The sequence below is a fragment of the Rhinopithecus roxellana genome, chromosome 14 (assembly GCF_007565055.1).
Source record: "Rhinopithecus roxellana isolate Shanxi Qingling chromosome 14, ASM756505v1, whole genome shotgun sequence".
Classification (NCBI taxonomy): domain Eukaryota; kingdom Metazoa; phylum Chordata; class Mammalia; order Primates; family Cercopithecidae; genus Rhinopithecus; species Rhinopithecus roxellana.
Genome location: NC_044562.1, coordinates 87,216,300 through 87,235,936, shown reverse-complemented (window position 1 = coordinate 87,235,936; position 19,637 = coordinate 87,216,300). Strand labels below are relative to the sequence as shown.

Below are 19,637 nucleotides of genomic sequence, written 5' to 3'. Positions count from 1 at the left end.
AAACACAGGAGAATGCCAGGCAAGGAAGTGGGGAAGGAAATGACATTGAGAACTAAAAGAATTACAGTTGGAATTCAGCTGGCTCAAGGTTCTGGGCACGGCAACACTGGGGCTGTGGTCTGTCCAGCTCAAAAGTCCCATCCCAGAGGGTCGGGTGCAAAAGTATTCGAGGCACGCTTGCCGTTAGTGGGATTGGGGATGGGGCTGTATGCTTTTTAAACTTGTAATGGCATCTTTACAAGGACAACACTGCATACTCATGTCCAAAGAAAACATGGATTATGGTTCTGCAATATAACTCCGGACCGGCAAAGAGAACCCCTAACTAAATCTGGCAAACAAAAGCTCTGTGTTTATAGCTAACTCTGGGAAGCTGGCTCGGTTGTCATGGAATAAAAACGCGGAAGAGGAACCCATCATCTCTTCACAGCACATTCTGGTTTCAAAAACCTCTGTTCCAACCAACTCACAGTATCCTAATTCACTGAGTCAGAACTCTCCTAGTAAACATTTAATAATTTTCTCTAAGTGGCAGAGAAAGTCAGGTTCTTCCTAGTTCCTTGAAATGTTACTGGCACTAGCTGAACAAAAACAGTATATGATGTACTACCTTAAACACACTGGCACTTGGTGGGAAAGAAATACGGGGGAGCGAAGGCAGGGCTTAGACTTCCAGCTGCAAAGCGTCCCCAAGCAGCCAGCCCTCTTTCCCACCCCATTACTGCTCTTCTTACGGCCTCCCAGAAAATGTAACCTCAACTCACTTTTTAAGGTTTCCTTGCGCTCCAAATCAGGGCTCTCAGTCCCGTTTCCAGCGACTGGCTTTCTCAGGAGGCAGATAAGCTCTGTTCCCCCACTGGCCACCTTTATCAACTTGCTTTTACTGTGACCAGTAAGTCATCTCAGTAGTGACGAATGTGGAGGCAGAAACCAGGGTAGTAGCAGGATCTTGGGCGTGTCTGAGTAATCAGCAGTGGGCTGGTGGCCTTGGCCACCTGATCAACAGGAAGACTCACCTTCAGAAAGACTGCTTGTTTCTTTTTTGTGAAACTGCCCAGTATTTTTGCCTTCAGGCTCCTGTTAGTGAATGCCAACTCTTCATCCTTCTTATCTTAGGGAAGGTATAGCTCTAAGACTGAACTTGCAACCTTTACACTGACTGCCCCTGAGGCTGAGGAGGTTTAGGCTGGGACTGTAGTCATCATTCCAAAGGTCAGTTTCTGGGCATGATTGTCTGCTAAGGGCTTCTTATCTTCCGGGAGACACCAGGACAGGCATATCAATCAGTTAGTACACATTCTAGCACTGCACCCTGACACCAGTTCCTGGTTCTACACCTAATTGAAAACATCTGTTAGCTAATTTTGCATTAAATGGAAAATGTACAAACCATGTCCAGGGGTATACATTTTATAAAGGGGCATGTGTTCACACAAGGAAGTGAAGTTCTTGCCTGATGTTTATTCAGTTTAACAGCAAAACACCAGGGTGAGAAGCATGTGGTAGAGTACATTTGGGGCAGAGCGGAGAAGGGTTTCTTACCTGTCAGACCTGCTCCATCTATACACACATTAATCCTATATATGTTACCTGTTCACTCGTTTGAGTTTTAGAAATCTAACACATACATTCTACATGTTCTTAGAAAGGCTCACTTCCCTCTTGGATCAGGCCCCACCATCAGAGCCCATCTAGCTGACCACACGCAGGCAGTTGGCCTAGAAAGTTGCTACCACCAGCCCTGTGCCTCTGTCACCAAGCACAGGATCTTGGGCCCTTAAATATTCTCAAAGAGTAAACACTGCCTATTTTCTGCAATACAGATTATTCCTTATGTGCTTATGACCGAAAACAAGCAATTACAATTCACCAAGATTGAATCCCAGCTCTGTCTCTTACTAGTTTTGGGATTTGGGCAAGTACCTTGATCTAGGCCGTGTTTCCTCATCAGTAAAGTGGGGATAATAATAGTAACTATGGCACAGGGCGGTAAGAAGGATGAAATGAGTTCATGTTTGTAAAGTGATTACAACAGTGCCTGGCACACAGCAAGTGCTATAAAAGTGCTATAAAATACTAGATTCCCTCACAGCTCATGTGGTGGCTTTCCCACTGTCCTCATTTTACAGGTGAGAATCTAAGGATTATGAGGTTACCAACATGCATCCAGCCAGTAACAGAGCCGGACCTTGAAACCTGACCTTCTGACCACAAATTGTCCTGGTGTGGCTACACCCGTCCCTTTTCCAACTCACACTGTCACCTGATGGGAGAGGTGGGGTGACTCGAGAGAGGAGAGGGTGGCGGCCCGAGGCTAGAGGCCTGACTGCAGCCCTGTGAAGGGAATATGAACTCTTAGGGCTCTGTCTGTGTCCACAGGGTCATTTGTTTTCCATGCTTTTAAAATAGCTGCACTGGCAGAAGCAAATCCATTACTACAATATCACTTCCCCATAGAATGGATCGGAAACCCATGTCAGGTCACGGTTTCCTGCCTTGTAGCTATCAGATGTGCTCAGTGCTTTTGTGACCAAATTCACAGCTTAAGGTACTTGTCTTCAGAGGACAATAAACAGTCATAACATAGAAAGAGCAAAGTTCAAATAAAGCCTTGGAGCTAATAAGGGAACGATCTAAAAATTACTAAACCTCTTTCCATACATGATTTCAAGTAATTGTATCAACATGAATAAAAGAAAGAATTTGTATGATTTTAATTCCCTTTAGTTTATTCTAATGCAGTCACAGATAATAAAAACTCATTTTGATCATTTAGTATACGCTCAAGATTCATTCTAGGGGGTCATATTTACTATCTTAGTGAACCTTCAATTTCTAGCTGTAATACAAAATAGAAATTTATCACCTGAAATATGCTGTAATGGGAAATTAATAAATACTTTTAAAGTGCTTCAAGTATACAAGACTTTAACAGATTTAATACATTACAAAAAAATTCCTTCCTTTTAAAAAGACTGCTTCTGACAAATTCTACTTTGCCTTTCTCTCTTCCAAAGTTCCAAATACAATGCCTTTGACAAGCTAAGTATTCAATGAAGACACATGGAAAGAAAGGAATAAATGTCCTCTCATTTTTATTCTTCTTGTCTTGCTTGCAATGAATTTTTAATAATTTTTTCTCCAGTTTTTAACCCTTCATACTAAGTTATCACTTTAAATGCCACCCTTTTAAAACCAGCATTGTCAGGCCGGGCACAGTCACTCACACTTGTAATCCCAGCACTTTGGGAGGCTGAGGTGGGTGGATCCCTTGAGTTCAGGAGTTCGAGAGCAGCCTGGGCAACATGGTGAAACCCTCTCTCTACTAAAAATACTAAAATTAGCCAGGCGTGGTTGCATGTGCCTGTAGTCCCAGCTACTAGGGAAGCTGAAGTGGGAGGATCACTTGAGCCCAGGAGGTCGAGGCTACAGTGAGCTGTGATCATGCCACCGGCACTCCAGCCTGGGTGACACAGTGAGACCCTATCTCAAAAAACAAAAAACCCAGTATTATCCAATATTGTTTTAGCCATATCATTTCACACACCTTCCAATCCACTCTGCTCTTCCTCCCAGCATACCTCCAACCTTGCAATATCTTTTAGTCATTATCAGAGTCAAGGTCTAATCATGAGCACCCAAACCCTCTATATCTTCCTTATTGGGCCCCATGTATCCCCTTTAACCTGGTAGCTTGTCCAGCATCTTTTACTGATTTTATTTCTTCTTAATGTAGAGGCTTATACCCAGGATAAAGTCACTAGACTATAGCTCTCTAGTTCCTCTCCATCAAAGTCAACACTTTTGTCCAAAAACGAAAGACTGAAATTCACCTTTTCTATGGAGTATGAAAAAAAAATTCATTTTCATCCAATGCTAAACACATTTAACCATTAGCCTCACTCCTATATACCCATGTAACTCCAGCATAGATGGGGATTTTCATTGCTGTTGGCACCTACATGCACTTAACGGACCCTTCATAAACTATCTCATGGTCTGCCTTGGCCACACTTAGTTTGTAGCATAAAAGGCTGGAGAGCAGACACTCATCTGGCCTTTGCACGGAGCTCTGGCCTGCCCTATGGCTCAACTCACGCTGCGGGAAGTTCAGAAAGTACCAGATGCTTCCAATGGTGTACAAGCATTAGCAATACATAGTTTAATCTCTTCCAAATCATTTTCCTAAAGATTGAATGAATCAAAACTTTTAATACAGTGGCTCAAATAATGCACAGGCCTCTCAGCTAAATATAATACCACACATTATTTACCTCTGGAAGACTTTAGTAGTTATTCGATCTACCTAACACCAATTTTGAGGTGTAAATGTATTAGGTTTTGATCACCTGTTTGGTGAAGTAGATCCATCTCTCACAGCTTTGATTCCATTTATACCCATTCTTGGCTGATTTGTAGAGACAAATAATTAGGAATGTTTTATTTTACTAATGCTAACAATTTTATTATCTAACTGTGGAACATGTCCTTTGAGTGTGCTTCCTCTGGGCCAGACCCTACGTGTAGAGGGTGTCTGTGTGCGTGTGTCCCTATGAGAACTGAGACTCAATGCCCATTCTTGGTGGGGGTATATATTGTCATGCACGGGGGTATTAAAACCAAGAGAAATAAGAATGTTTAACAAAATAGTAAACAAATCATTCTGAAATGATTATAACCATGTACATAAAGTGGCTTCTGGAGGAATGAGATGGCTTTAGTTTAGGTGAGCTTAATCAAAGAGGGCTTCAGAGAGGGAGTGCTCTTTTGCACTACTTTGAGGCAATACTGGCAATGATGGGAATGGCACTGCAGGTATGAGGAAGAGCGAAAATGAAACTTCGCTTGCAGAAACAGTGACTAATGTGTAAAGTCAGAAAGAAAACCTACCTGCTTAGTACACATAAGTCAATTAATAAATATTTACTGGGAGTCCACGATTTATCTCTGCTAGATGCAATGTGTTTAGTTAACTATGATGCAGTATAATTTTAAGATTGGCTCCTGCAGGGAGATAAGATTAGCAGGCAGTAAGCAATGAGATGACATTAGAAGGCAGTATTTGGAGGAGGTGTCTATGTGGTATGGTTTACATTTGTTCTGTTCATAATGCAGCTAAAGGTAATATCCTTGCTTCATTATTCTTTTAGTAAATGGGAAAGTTCCTTCTCATCCTATCCCAGCCCAATTCTCCCTCCCACCCCACTGTCATTTTTGGTTACATGGTTCTTAATCTAGACCTTATGCATTTTCTCTGTTATTCTTAAAATGCCGAATTGAAAACAGGATCTTTTAAAATAACTTCCAATTGGTGCAAGCTGACTTTCCGTACTTTTAGTTTTGTAAAAATACATGCTTTAATCTGACAAATATTAAAGGGCTCCAAAACAAATAAAACTATATAGGTGAATTATACTTACCTCTAGGAAAGTAACTCAAACTGTATTTAACATTCCATATGGTTTTATTTTTACCTGATTTTACATCCTGTGAGATGAGTAACACCAAATATTATATAACTTACCAAACTCAGTCTGGAAAAAGAGATAACCAGACACTGAAAAGACACTCTTGTTTGTTTTACCAAATGTTCTCTTAAAAATGTGAGAAGGTAGTAGAAAGGGAAAATGTTGTCAAAACTTAAATCTACATTTGTATCTATTTCTGAATGGCTACCAGCCAGTCTTTAAGTCTTGGTTTCATTTTTCGTTCCAAGCTTTCGAATGATACTTGACTAGACAGAATGAGACCACTCTAGATGTCTCATAGAGAACATAGGGTTAGGATTGAGGAAAGACTCTAATGGTCACAGTATTAGTCAGTTTTCTTCTTCTTCTTCTTCTTCTTTTTTTTTTTTTGGCAGTCAAATTTAGCACAGGGGGATTAAACGCCAACTTTAGTGACACTAATGTTAGTAAGTTCTGATAACCCACTACCATCAGACCAACCTAGTCAGTTTTTGAAGAATCCTAAAGCCATGCTGTATGGTGGGGAAAAATTAATTTAGCTTACGACAAAGCGTTCTCCTTCAAGCCTCCGAATAATCAGTCTCTTGCTTTACAAAGACTTCTTGGGTCTGACAGCTCTGCCATGCCTTTAGCAATAGCTGTCATTTACTGACCACAGTCATTCATTCATTCAGTATTCATTTTAGCACTTAGTGGGTATCTGCTCTGAGCCACGTACCATCCTAGGTGCTGGGGATACAACAGTGAAGAAACCAAACAAAACCCTCTTTAGGCACCACACTGAATGATTCTATTTCACTGAGACCTCACAACGTACCTGCATGTAGGTATTATTATCTCCATTTTAGAGATGAGGGAACTAAGGCTTATATGTTAAGGCCCAGGTTCCAAAGCTAGTCAATAGCAAGGCTAAGACTGAAACCTCTCAAACTAACTCCCAAGCTGGTCCTCATTCCACTAGTCTGGTGCCATTGTTTTGGTTCAATACAAATAAAAGGAATATGTAGCTTAAAAATTATTTAGAGGGTTCATTCCAGTTGCAACATCTTAGTACTCACAAAAATTAGAATTGTAGATGTAAAGCCAGCTTGGCAAAAATGCCAAAGGGGGAAGGAAAATTATCAATGGGAGGAACAACATTTTCTCAGTGCTTTAAATTTTGCTCTCCACTTCCCACTGAGGACAAATCACCCTTTGTCCTCAAAGGGTGATGGAATACCCTTTCCCGGGCCACCTGCCACATTCTTTCTCACCCATTCCTTAACTTACTATCTCCTTATGTTCCTTTCCCTTTATTCCTGTTACATTTGGTGTCATTAAAGGGCAGGTGAAGCTGTCCTGGGAGGTAGTGAGACTCCTGTCACAGAATCTGTTCAAGCAGAAGCTGGCTGGCCACTGAATGAGAATGATGGAAAGGGAATTCACTTACAGTTCGGGAAGATGGGGCACCTCTGCCTTGTAACTCCAGAATTCCAAAGGGAGAAACAATGTTGTTTTTGCAGTCTCTTCCCCTGAGTTTACCATGAGGCATCTGGAGTGGTCTCATTCTGTCTTAGTTACGTGTTGTCTGAAAGCTTGAAGCAAAAACTGAAGCCAAGTCAAGTCCAGCTGATACCTACAAGGTACACTCTCAGAAGTCAATTATTTCCTTTGGGTTTTTATGCCTGGGAGTCTGAGATGTCATGCAAAGAGTCTTTCTTTCTGCAGGCAGGGCCAGAAATGCCTCAAATCTACGGCTTTGTTAGAAAATACGGTATGACTTACCATTCGAAGCAAAATCTAAAGAAGCTGTTGGACGACACAAACAAATACCTTCTAACGGACTTTTCATGTTTGGTTTGGTTTGTAACTCAACCCAACTTTCATGAGAAGCATCTCTTGGTCCTAATGTACCCACAATCTGCAAGCTGGTGAAGCTTCAACATTGAACTCAACATCCAGTAACTGTTTACTCTTCTGGAGTCCTGCGACTCTACGTATAAGGGAATTTATACATTCCTAAACTAATTTGTAGGTAAGACATTTTGTCTTGGCAGATCTTGAGAACTTTATTCTTGAGAGTGCACTTATTCCTCATTTGACACAGTCTGGAGTCTTCATACATACACCTGAGCTATAAGTTAATCCCCCAATCAACATCTTCATTAAATAGTCCTCCAGACCTTGCTCAAATATATTCTACAATGGGGATCCATGCCTCCTAAAAGAGCTTTTTCTGTACAAGTCTACTTGTGACTAAACCCTTGGCTAAGATGGAATCAACTGCCTTCCATGAATATGCTAGCTTTGCCTTCAGACACTCCTTCAATCTGGTCACTCTTCCAAAACTCCCAGATTCATCTTACGTATGCTTTCCTCTATCCTAGTACACAATTGTTCATTGAATTGAAGGATGTCAATGTTGGAAAGAACTTTATATAATACATTCCTAAACAAATTTGTGGGTAAGACATTTTGTCTTGTCAGAACTTGAGAACTTTATTCTTCCCACCCTGAGATACATATATATACTCAGTGGTTTTATTCATTTTTTTAATGCAGCCTAGGATTGCATTTTCTTGACAATCACATCATGGTATACACTGATCATGAGTCTCAACCCTGTCTCTACTAAAAATACAAAAATTCGTCAGGCATGGTGGTGTACACCTGTTATCCTAGCTACCCGGAGGCTAAGGCAGGAAAACTGCCTAAATCTAGGAGACTCAGGCTGCAGTGAGCTGAGATCACACCACTCTACTCCAGCCTGGGTGACAGTGCGAAACTCCGTCTCAAAAAATAAATAAATAGAATGAATAAATAAATGTTCTTTTATATTATGAATTAATTTGAACATGCCCTTTGCAGCCATAACTCTCTCTCTCTCTCTCTTGTTTTTTTTTTTTTAGAACTATCAAATCTCTAATTCTAATCATTCAAACAGTTATGGACTGTTAGACTTGGAGTATGTGTGTGTGTGAGACAGAATGTGTACATTAACTTTGATAATTTGGAAACATAATCATGATTATATTATCACAATTTCATTGTTTATTCTTTCATTTTTTACATATGCACACATATTTTACATATGCATATGTAAAACTTACTGGTATCAGCTACGTGCCAAGTACTGTTTGAGGAGCTTCAGGAGTACCTAGAAAGAGCCCTAATTTGAATGTAGAGGTGGGCTTCCCATCTCTTCAGTTATCTTCTCTTTTAGAGCCTCAGGCTATAGAACCGTATCTTCTTCTTCTCTGAACTATCTGGGAGTTCCCCTGAAGTCTGTAATACATGTCTGCCATATCCACCATCTGCTCCTTAGCGCAAAAACTTAAACATTGTGGTCACAATCCTCCAAGTGCTGGCCTACAGCAGACACTCAATATGTATTTATCGAATAAATTGATAAAGGTTCCTTCTACTTTTATCTTATCAACCAATCTTTTCTTGGTTAAAATTAGGTCCAATATAGCAGTTCCCTTCATTTCCGTTACTTCCCTAGAGAGAAAATGGCAGTGAGGCAAATTAGTATCTGAGACCCCATTTTCATTTAAATATGAATAAGACTTCGAGCAGATGCCCAAATAGCTTAAGTCTCTCATCGCTCTTATTACCTCAGTGTCATTTTTGTACATTATAGCAGAACTAAATCATACCGATGCCCAATATGACTGAATGGTCTAAGTTCATTTAGTCAACTAAACTATGTATTGTCCACCACATGTGAGGAATTGTCCTGGACACTGCATTTTTTTCTTCTTCCTTTTAACTTCACCAAGCATGCATCTTCTTTTGGGTTTTTGGATTCTCACACCTCTGCCTCCCTGAGAAGTTCGGGATTCCTGCTCCACGGAAACAACTTCTGTTTCTGCTCTGTTACAAATCCTGCCATTCATCAACTTTTTTTTAGGGCAGATTAGTTAAAGCCAGGTTTCTCAACTTTTTTTTAACGAAAACTTTCTTAATTTCTTATAATGCTGTTTTAAATACCAAATTAAGTATAGTAATTTAAAAATCAGAAACATGAGACAAAATACTACATTGTTTATAAACTACAACTCTTACCACTAGCATACCAATTAGGAACCATTTATCTGAATCTGAAAATAAATAACATTTTTAAAGAATATAGCCAAATTTATAATGTGATTCAGTTGATCATCAACATGATCAGTAACTTTTAGGATTCGAACTTTCATTTACACACCCATTTACTCTATATGTAGCATAAAAATTGGAATTCACTTTCAATACTAGGATATGTAAATATGGGCATTCATTTCCTAACTTCTTCAACCTACTTTTTAGAAAGTAATTTAAGTAATCTATAATCAAATTCAAACACTGCACTCAAACCACATAATTTATTTTCTATATGAAATAAAGATATACTCTTATTTTCTTGAAAAGTATAGATTTTCATCTGGGCTTCTGTACCAAGATTTTGAGTCATCAGATCATTTTCATTGACTATGATTTCAGTACAGAATAACTTGTGTGCACAGAAACAACAAATCAATTTGTCTTTGCTGTTTTCCTGGTGTGTTGCTGAAAGACTGTGTTCTGTCCACACGAGGTCATGGCCCTGACCTCGAAGTGGATTTTGCTGAGTAAGCAGGTCAGAGATTATCATGATTGCAAAATAAGCAAGAAGGCATGAAAGTAATGAAGAAAGACAGAGTTGGGGGAAAAAACCAACTTAATGTTAATTAGCCTATAAGCTAAGCTAAACACAGTTTTTGCCCAAAGATAAAAGAAATTCTGTATGGGGCAAGAAAATGTTTAATGAAATACAGACTAAAATTTATCTGTAGTTAGTTTACTTAGAATACTGATGTTTTATCCTCTCAGGTATATCTTTTCAATAACATTAAGACTTTGCAGTAAGGTTAAGAAGTAATTTCTGAAAAGCGTTTAGTCTGTTTTTGAGTCTTCAATTAGTGACAGTCACCAGCAAATGTTGAGCAAATTTTGGAAAAATTAATTGCACCTATAGAAAGTCTTAGTAAATTACTACTTTGGTTTATTATGTACTATATATTAATAAAACATCTAAGTGTGTTTAATTTACTAGCAAGAAGTACCTGAGACATGGTGAGATTTTGATTCTATGGTAATAAGCTTTAGGAATGTAGAAAACAACATCTTATAATCTGTAAGCCTCCAATACAATCTGGCAGTGTGACATGGATTCCTCCATTAATTAGGAGTTAGCTGAGCAGACATCACATGTGAGCTACTGCAATTATTTACAATTAATATTGCACATTTTTACTGCTGGCATGTTAGTTTGCATTTTCCTTTTATTTTCATATCAAATATTTCACACAGTCATGGTATTATACCGATTACCAACTCAAGTCCATCAATAATCATCAATATTTGCAGACTTTTTTCTTATTGATACTGCTGTTTTTACATACTAGTTTATTTAATTATATTCACTTGAAATTCTTACTTAGTATAACAAGATTTCATTAACTCTCTCTAGGTAAAAAACAAACGGATATAAGAATAAGAAAGCAGACATAAGCAGAATTTATTTCTTCAGGCTCAAAAGCCTTCTTTTGAGTGTGCCAATCAGTCTAAATGAAGAGGACATTCTATGATAAGTAAGCCCTTGGGATCAAGGACAGAAACATCAGCCCAAAATAGGTATGAATCCGTTGACTGTTAATGTATGTAAGTGGATAGGGTGAAATAATTAATCCCTGTTCAAGAAGTCCAGGCAATCCTCCCAACTTGTACTTTGCAAGATATGATTGTTGATTTCTGGTTCTGGGACAGCTAATGAGTTGCATTAGAATCCCAGTATGTTCATGTTTGAAAAGAACTCCCTAGCATCTCAACAAAATTTCCCTTTTTATAAATGAGGAAACTGAGGCTGTATGGACAGAAGGAACTTGATGAAAGTCACACTACTAGAAAGTAGCAGGGCCAGGACTTAAAACACAGGTCTTCCATTTTTATTCATTCAAGAAAATTTTATTGAGCATCTCCTATGTATATAGGCTTGTGCTGAGTCCCAGTTAGAAGAACAGTACATGAAGTACAATCCCTAGCTTCAAGGAACTTTGATTTTAGTGAGGGTTACCAGACAAGTGAACAGAAAACAATACAATACGAGTTATTCTAGGGGAAGCACAAAGTTTTATTAGACCACTTTGAGTTGGGCAAACAACAAAAATTAGGAGGGTCAAGGAAAGCTTCCAGGTCGATGTCAGGTTTAAGCTGGGCCCTGAAGTAGCTAGGTGAATGGGGCACAGTGAAGAAGAAAGAAAAAGGAAGAACATGATCCTCAGAAAAAAAGAAATACCCTAAGAATAAGGCCATAATGTTTCTGGCTAATCCATTATCCATATTAACACTTTGTTAGCCTAAGTATATCACAGTAGAGTCTGATCATCTCTGAGTTCACAGACAGAGTCCAATGTACAGACTTTGAAGACTGAAAACCAGGCTTTGAAACATGGCCTCAATTGAGAAGTCCTGCATAGGCAACCAGCCAGTGGCAGCCCCACAGTGGTCACATTGCTGTCCCAGCCAAGCGGGTACAGCTGTCACCCTCCTTGAGCCCCATGGTCTTTGGCTGTAAACAGGCGTAATTGCCGTCTATTTGTCTATTTCATAGTGATGTTGTGATGATGCTCCCCTTTCTCAGCGGGAAACAGAAGTAATAATATGTATTTCACAGTGATTTTGTGTGCATTAAAAGATAACATAAGTAAACCCACATAATATTAGCACTTGGGTAGTAGGAATACAATTCTGTTGGTTTCTTGTCCTGTGATAATGCAAAAGCAGTTCTCTGGGAATCTGACTGACCCAGCAAAGACAGAGGAAAACCTGTGGCCTTCACTTTATTCACTTACACCAGGATCTACCCAACTGACTTAACTGACCTGAAGGACGTCAATGAATGTCAGATTGTTAAGATTCTCCTTTTTAGAGAGACTTTCTTAATCATTAAAACAAAACAAAAATAAGAAAACAATACACGGAGTTTATTCTTCCAGCCCAGTCATCCCTGAACTGTAATGCCTCACTCGAGAATGCCCACTCCACCTGGGACTGCCCTGCACTCACCGGGATGACGGGCAACTGCTTCTCTGCTCCCTGCTGGGAGCTTCCCTCCCCTACCTCTCCACAGACCCCAATAAGCCTTCAGACATTCCTGCAGTCCAGGCAGAAAGGAGAAAGAAAATACAGGGAGAATTACTTTGGGGAAGGACATACGAGTGGGTGGTACCTGGATGGCACTAGAATAAATTTCCCATAACTTGGCAACAAGTGAAATAAAAATATCTTCTGAGAGTTGATATATAAAATCAACGAATGATGAATCCTAGGAAAGACTTTAAAGTCCCCTTAAAGTGACCAGGCCAGTACAAGGCTTGACTGTCGCCACTGACATAAAGAAAGAAGTCCATTGGCAACCTAAACATGGGAACAGGGCACTCAGAGGGAAATCTTACCCATCTGAACACTGGCAAGGCTGAGATACATCACTGTGTTCCCTATGCCAAGTACTTCTCACAAATTATTTTATTTAGCAATTACAACAAACCAGTGACATAGCTCATTCTATTCTTTTTAAAAACAGGAGAGGAAACAGTGTTTCCTAGTGCTGCTGTAACACATTAGCACACATTTAGTGGCTTAAGATAACACAAATTTATTACTTTACAGTTTTGTAAGTCAGAAGTCTGACAAGGATCCTTTTTGGAAGCTCTAGGGGAGGATCTGTTTCCTTGCCCTTTCTAGATTCTAGAGGCCACCCACCTTCTTTAGCTCATGTCTCCTTCCCCCATCTTCAAAGCCTACAGTGTCCCATCTCTCTGACCATTCTTCCATAGTAACATCTCCCTCTGACTCTGAGCTCAGTCATAATATCTGATTTTTTTTCACTCTCCAAGAACAATTTTCACACCCTTGAGGGCAATATTGCCCCTGCTGAGAATTCATGATTTATTCAAACAGGAATATTAATACTGAAGTGAGTGCCTGTTGCTGATCTTCCACCACAACCTCCCCAATTTTCCTTCCTCTGGTATGTGCCAGCCATGCAGTTGGAGACTGATCCAAGGCTTTAAGCTTTGACCACAGAAATTGATGCAGAAAAGGTATATACTAAAGCACTCAGCCAATGAGACTTTTCATTATTTTGTTTTCTCTACAACAGACAGTAGAAATGCTAACATTTGTATATCAAACAAATGACCAGCTATGAAACATATTTTCAATGTAATTTTTAATATCCTCTGTACACTTAAATTAATCCAATTCTTAGGAAGAGCTATGTATTTATTTCTTGGTCCTAGTTAAAATAATGAATGTCCTTGAGCTAATTCTGCCATGGTTTTTATTACTTTTCTCAATAACAAAAGCCAGAAACAAAATTTGATGTTGCTTCTAGGTGTTTAAATAGATAAAAATCAGCATGACTGTCAAAATCCATGTTGGTCTTGTCAGGTTGACAGGAAAACCAGGGTTACAACTGAAGAAGATGAATATGGACACTAACAGGAAAAAGTGCTTGGCTAGTCAAGTAAACAAATAAGAAACGTAAGTCTCCAATAGAGTATGTATAGCACTGCACTATAACAAGCAAACTGTCTCTTTATGATTATTTTCCTAGAGAAGACATTGCTAAAGTAATGCAGATTTTATAATGAGGTGGTAGTAGTAGTATAACTATTAAAAAAACTTTAAATTTTCATTCATTAGCATTTTAAAAGTTTAATTTTAATCATTAAAGGCCTCAAATATACATTACTGCCCCTTTCAGAGACATGTAGCGATAACTGAGACTAATAGAAGGATCTGAATCAAGGGGCAATGGCAGTATGGCTTCTGCGGCCTAAAATCACAGTGATCATGCATGTGATCTTGGTTTTATACTGAACCTCTCTGGCCTGAAAACTGTATCTAGAAAATTTATTCAATTGTACAGTAGCAAAATATATTCTTGGCGGTTAAGTTTCAAATTATTTTCCAGCAGGAGGAGAGGTATATCTCATCATTGAACTGGAGGCCTGAGAGCCACAAAGTTGCAACACCAACCTGCCACTGCAGAGCGACATTTTCTCCTTCTTTATATCCTCAGGTATTTTTTACTTTGCTTGCTAGTCCCCTAGCTGAACTCGGGGTCAAAACACGCTGCTCAGGTTGGCGCTATAAAGCCACAGGCAAAGCAAACTGTTGTCCCCCAAATCCATTACTTCCTTCCACCTGGGTGCACAGTCACCCATCTAAAGGTCATAATTTCCATCCTCCCTTGCAATTAAGTATCTTCATGTAGCTAAGTCCTGGCCAATGGAATGTGAATGGAAGTAATACGCAAAACTTCGGGGTTGTACCTTTAAAAGGAAGGGGTGTGCTTCCTACTTCCTTTTGTCCCCTTCTTGCCAGCTGAAGTGTGACAAGAACTTGAAATGGAAGCCATAAAGTAAGGACGACAGGACAACCTGCCAGGAAGACTGTGCAGCTCTCCCACCAGCCTGTATGCCTAGACTGTGAAATGAGGGAGAAACAGACTTTTGTGTTTCTAAGCCAGTGTTGTTTGCATTTATCTCGGCAGCCAAATTGGTAACAAAACTAATATTTAATCCAGAAATTTCCTGCACTCCAGCATTCACAACTCTTCTTTTTTCAAGACAAGGTATGTCTCTGTTGTCCAGGCTGGAGTGCAGTGGCTCCATCACAGCTACTTGCAGCCTCAACTTCCCAGGCTGAAGCAATCCTCTTGCCTCAGTCTCCCGAGGAGCTGGCATTACAGGTATGTGCCACCCTGCCTAGCTTTTTTTTTTTTTTTTTCATTTTTTGTAGAGACAAGGTCTGGTTATGTTGCTCAGGCTGGTCTTGAACTCCTGGGCTCAAAGATCTTCCTGACTTGGTCTCCCGAAGTGCTGGGATTACAGGCGTGGCCCTGCATTCACACCTTTGGGTTAAGAAGGTTTCAATATCCTCAAGACTTATATATAAATGTCCTAATACCCTGAAGAAATCATAATGGACAGGTAAAGAACTGATTCTGAATTAACATTACAGTTTTTCTTTTAAGCTGAATACTGGGGATAAATATACAGAAGCACACAGAAACCAGCAAATGATCCTTTTATTTAGTTCCCACAACTAAAGTGGGATGTGAAAAACTGAAGAGGATGTAGAAAAGTGCATGCACAGAAACAGGTGCACGATGGCAAAGGATTGGCTTATTCAGTTGTAAATCCAGCGGTCAACTTAATATCCCTGTTTCAGACAAAGGATGGTAATGAACTGAGCCTTCCACAATGGAAAGAAAACCATTTTAAACTACAAGAAAGACTTAACGATTTGGAGAAACATATTCTGTTAGCCTGTAGTTAATCATTTTAGTTACTGAGGGAAGTTTTGAAATCTTTTTCCCTGCAGATATTTTTTTAATTGGATAGATTTTAATTTTCTAGAATGTCATGTTAGAATTCTGCCCTAGGAGGACAAGAAGGAGGGAGTGAGGATGGAGATTATCTCAACAAGGTCCTTCATCCAGGGACCAGGGCTTCCAATCCTTCCTCCTCCCCTGAGTCCCTTTCCCTTCTTTCTCCTTTTTCTTCTCTCTTTCTCTCATGACACTAAGTTGGTTTGTGCTTACAAGAGAAGCAACAAGCTTTGTTTCTCCTTGCTTTGTTTCTCATGACCACACGCTTTGACCTATGTCCATTCTATAATGTGCCACAGATTGCAAAATTTAATGGTAGGAACAGTGTGAATGTGTATGTAGGTGTGTGTATCTGTGTAGGGATGTGGGTATGTGGGGCGGGGGGGTGGGGAATAGTGGGTGGAGCTAGAAAAGGAGTTTCACAATGGATCCAGAAGCAATTCACAGACACACACACACAGCCCTGTTCTGCTCTGTTCTATCCTACCATTGGGAATTCAGATGAGGAACTCTAGTTTTGGGGGTGAGGGGGGAGTGTCATACAATGGCATCAAGCCTCAGGCCTCAGTACAGATCCATCTTCAAGGACACAATTCTACTCATCCCCTCAACAGGTCATGTACCATGCTAGTCCTTTTGGTAAAAAAAGAAAGAGTGCTTCTTTTCAGGTAGATACATTTGAAACAAAACAAGAGCTTATTACAAGGTGATGAAAGCCAAAATAGCAGTACTTTATTTATTTGGAGGAAATTCCATATTGTGAGGACACTGCTGACCACCGGCCACCCGCTTCCCCTCCCCCAAGGAGGAGCGGCTTATCTCATTGGTTCATTTGAAAGAATAAACCCACTCCCCACTCTGATAGGATCCTTCTGTTTGCCTGCAAAGAGGGTACCTTCCCACCTTCTCTTGGCCATGCAATAAGCTTTGGGCACAGGCCCTGCCCCTGGTTGGGGAGGACAGAGGTAGAGAAAGGATGTAACATCCCACTCTGCCTGTACTGGGTCTCCTTACTGCAGGGGCAAAGTATTAGCAAACCATCCCGGCCCTGATCTAAAGCCACATTTTCCAGTGAGCTTTTATCAGAAAGAAAACTGACATTTTACTCTCCCCTTGCCTGACTGCTTTCTCTCTCAACATTACCTGGCACATTGTAGGAAACTAGTAAACAATTTTTGAAGGAGAGAATAAATGGACTTGGGTGGACCAGTTAGCTGACCTCCTAAAACCCCAGTGAAATTGTTCTGAACTTGAGGCTTCTATGTATTTTTTATCACTCACCCCATAGTTATAGTGCTAGCACATGGACCATGTATGTTATTTATTTATAAAGGTTAAACATGTGCCTCTCTACTAATATATCGCATACTTTATAGAAATACTCTAAAATAGAAATTTGAAAATATATGGAAAAAATGTTAATATAAGCTCCAATATATTCTTACACCCCCCGAGGATTATTTTGAGCACTCCACTTTGGAGCCCACTGGTCTAGACTTTCAGTACTATAGAAGTTCAGAAGAGAAGGACTTAGAAGTCTGGAGTAGTCCAGACAGACTCAGTTGGACTGGAAAGGCCCTGGTTCACAGCCTTGCACTCCTTGCCACATGCTGTAAGATGACTTTCACTTTGGAGAAGATGCTTAATGTATATGTGTCGAAAACTGGAAGGAGAAGGTGAGGACTGATAACAGTTGCTGAATGGGCAGGATTTACAGAGCTAGAAGGAAAATGGGAGAGGCATGCCAAGTGAGAGTTCTCTGGGAATACTTTATTCCAAGAACAGGCTTATTACAGAAATGGGATAGAAGTTGGCCTTCATCACACTGACTTGAGCGCCAATGTATTGCAGAGTAACAGGAAATAATGTCAGTCATTGGAAGACAGAGAAGAATGAAAGTGACGGGTTACCTTGAACAACGAAGGTAGAGAAATCTTGATTTGATTTGCTGTAGAATAAAATATGGAACCATTCAATATTTTAAAGATACAAACATCATCATGATATCTATGTTTTGTGAAGATTACTCTGAGGTTAGGGTGCAAACTGGATGGAAAAAAAATTGGATTTGGTTAGAGCAGCTCAGAAGAGTCTGCAGTGAGACTATTAGAATTTGATTAGAGTGATAAAAGTGGTAATAATGAAGAAAGTATGAAACTGAACATCAATTAGAAAGAATATGACCAAGTCTCAGTAAAATATGGAGGAAGAAAGAGAAGAAACCAAATACTCCTAGAAATGAGTCCACCATTTAAAAACTAAACAACCCTAATTGATTTCTTCAAGTTTTTTTTTTTTTTTTTTTTTTTTTTTTTTTTTGAGATGGAGTCTCGCTCTGTCGCCCAGGCTGGAGTGCAGCGGCTGGATCTCAGCTCACTGCAAGCTCCGCCTCCCGGGTTTACGCCATTCTCCTGCCTCAGCCTCCCGAGTAGCTGGGACTACAGGCGCCCGCCACCTCACCCGGCTAGTTTTTTGTGTTTTTTAGTAGAGACGGGGTTTCACCATGTTAGCCAGGATGGTCTCGATCTCCTGACCTCGTGATCCGCCCGTCTCGGCCTCCCAAAGTGCTGGGATTACAGGCTTGAGCTACCACGCCCGGCCTGATTTCTTGAAGTTTTTTATCCTGTTTTGCTAGAGTAAGTAACAGCAGTGTGAGTTGATATTTCCTTACTCCTATTTAAAAGCTTGGGGCTCAGCCTCTAACCTCAAAGAAAATTTGTGTGTGTGTATTTTTTTTTAAGAGGCAGGGTCTCATTCTGTCATGTTGTCCAGGCTGGAGTGCAGTGGTATAATCATGGCTCACTGCAACTTTGAACTCCTGGGCTCAAGGGATCCTCCCCTTCAGCCTCCCAAGTAGCTAGGACCACAGGTGTGCACTGCCACACCTGGCTAATTTTAAATTTTGTTTTAAGATAGAGATGGAGTCTCACTATGTTGCCTGGTCTCAAACTCAGTTGCCTGGTCTCAAACTCCTGGCCTCAAGTGACCCTCCTGCCTTGACCTCCCAAGGTGCTGGGATTACAGGTATGGCCCATTGCATCCAACTAAAAAATTCTTAAACATGGAAGATGGACTAAATTTTCAAGAGCCCAAGATATTACTAAATTTGCTATAAGACGCAATTTAGGAATGGCACTCTGCCTTGAAAAAAAAAAAAAAGGAAATATCACCTTTGTGTGTATGTAGTAAACAACTCCTGATTTTCTGCATGTGAGTGAGCAGAGCAATCTAGTCAACCACAGGGTGAAGACCAATATTAAATTCACGTACCTTTTTGCCAGGGTTTTCCTATATGTGAACTCCACTGTATTTCTAGCCATAGAGTTTAGCTCTAAGATAATTTAGCCAAATGAATACTAAAAGACATGGAATAGAGGTGTAGATCATGAAAATGCTGGAAGAAAAAGAAATCCAAGCATTTTCATCAACTAGTGCTAATTCTGTGAACAGGTCATATGATGTGCCTGCATCTGTACAGTTCATCTTTTGAAACCTGTGTGCTAGATCCCTCAATGACTTATTCTGAAAATGGTCTCCTAAGATGGTAAGAAATGACCAAAAATTACATAAAGCTCACTTTCCAAATAGAGTTATGCAGAAAATAATCTGCCATCTGGCTTTCTGGCTAACTTCACTTCTTTCCTTTTAGGCAGATATTCTTTTATCCAGACCACACAGTTTGTTCGTCTAGTTGGTTCACGAAAATTTCAGAACATGACTCTGTAGCAGGAATGTTTGGCAAGTGACAGAACATTAGCTGCTTAACA

General features: G+C 39.9%; 1 protein-coding gene across 6 annotated transcripts in view; it reads right to left on the bottom strand.

Annotated features, from left to right (window-relative positions):
* Positions 1-19,637, bottom strand: part of SPATS2L (spermatogenesis associated serine rich 2 like) — a 178,365-nt gene that overhangs the window by 107,327 nt on the left and 51,401 nt on the right. The window contains exon 1 of one of the 6 annotated variants that reach the window (XM_030916329.1): positions 765-910. The exons of the other annotated variants lie outside the window; for them this stretch is intronic. The gene's annotated coding sequence lies outside the window, so the exon portion shown is untranslated. Of the gene's footprint in view, positions 1-764; positions 911-19,637 lie in introns of those variants that run through there. 6 annotated transcript variants of the gene reach the window in all.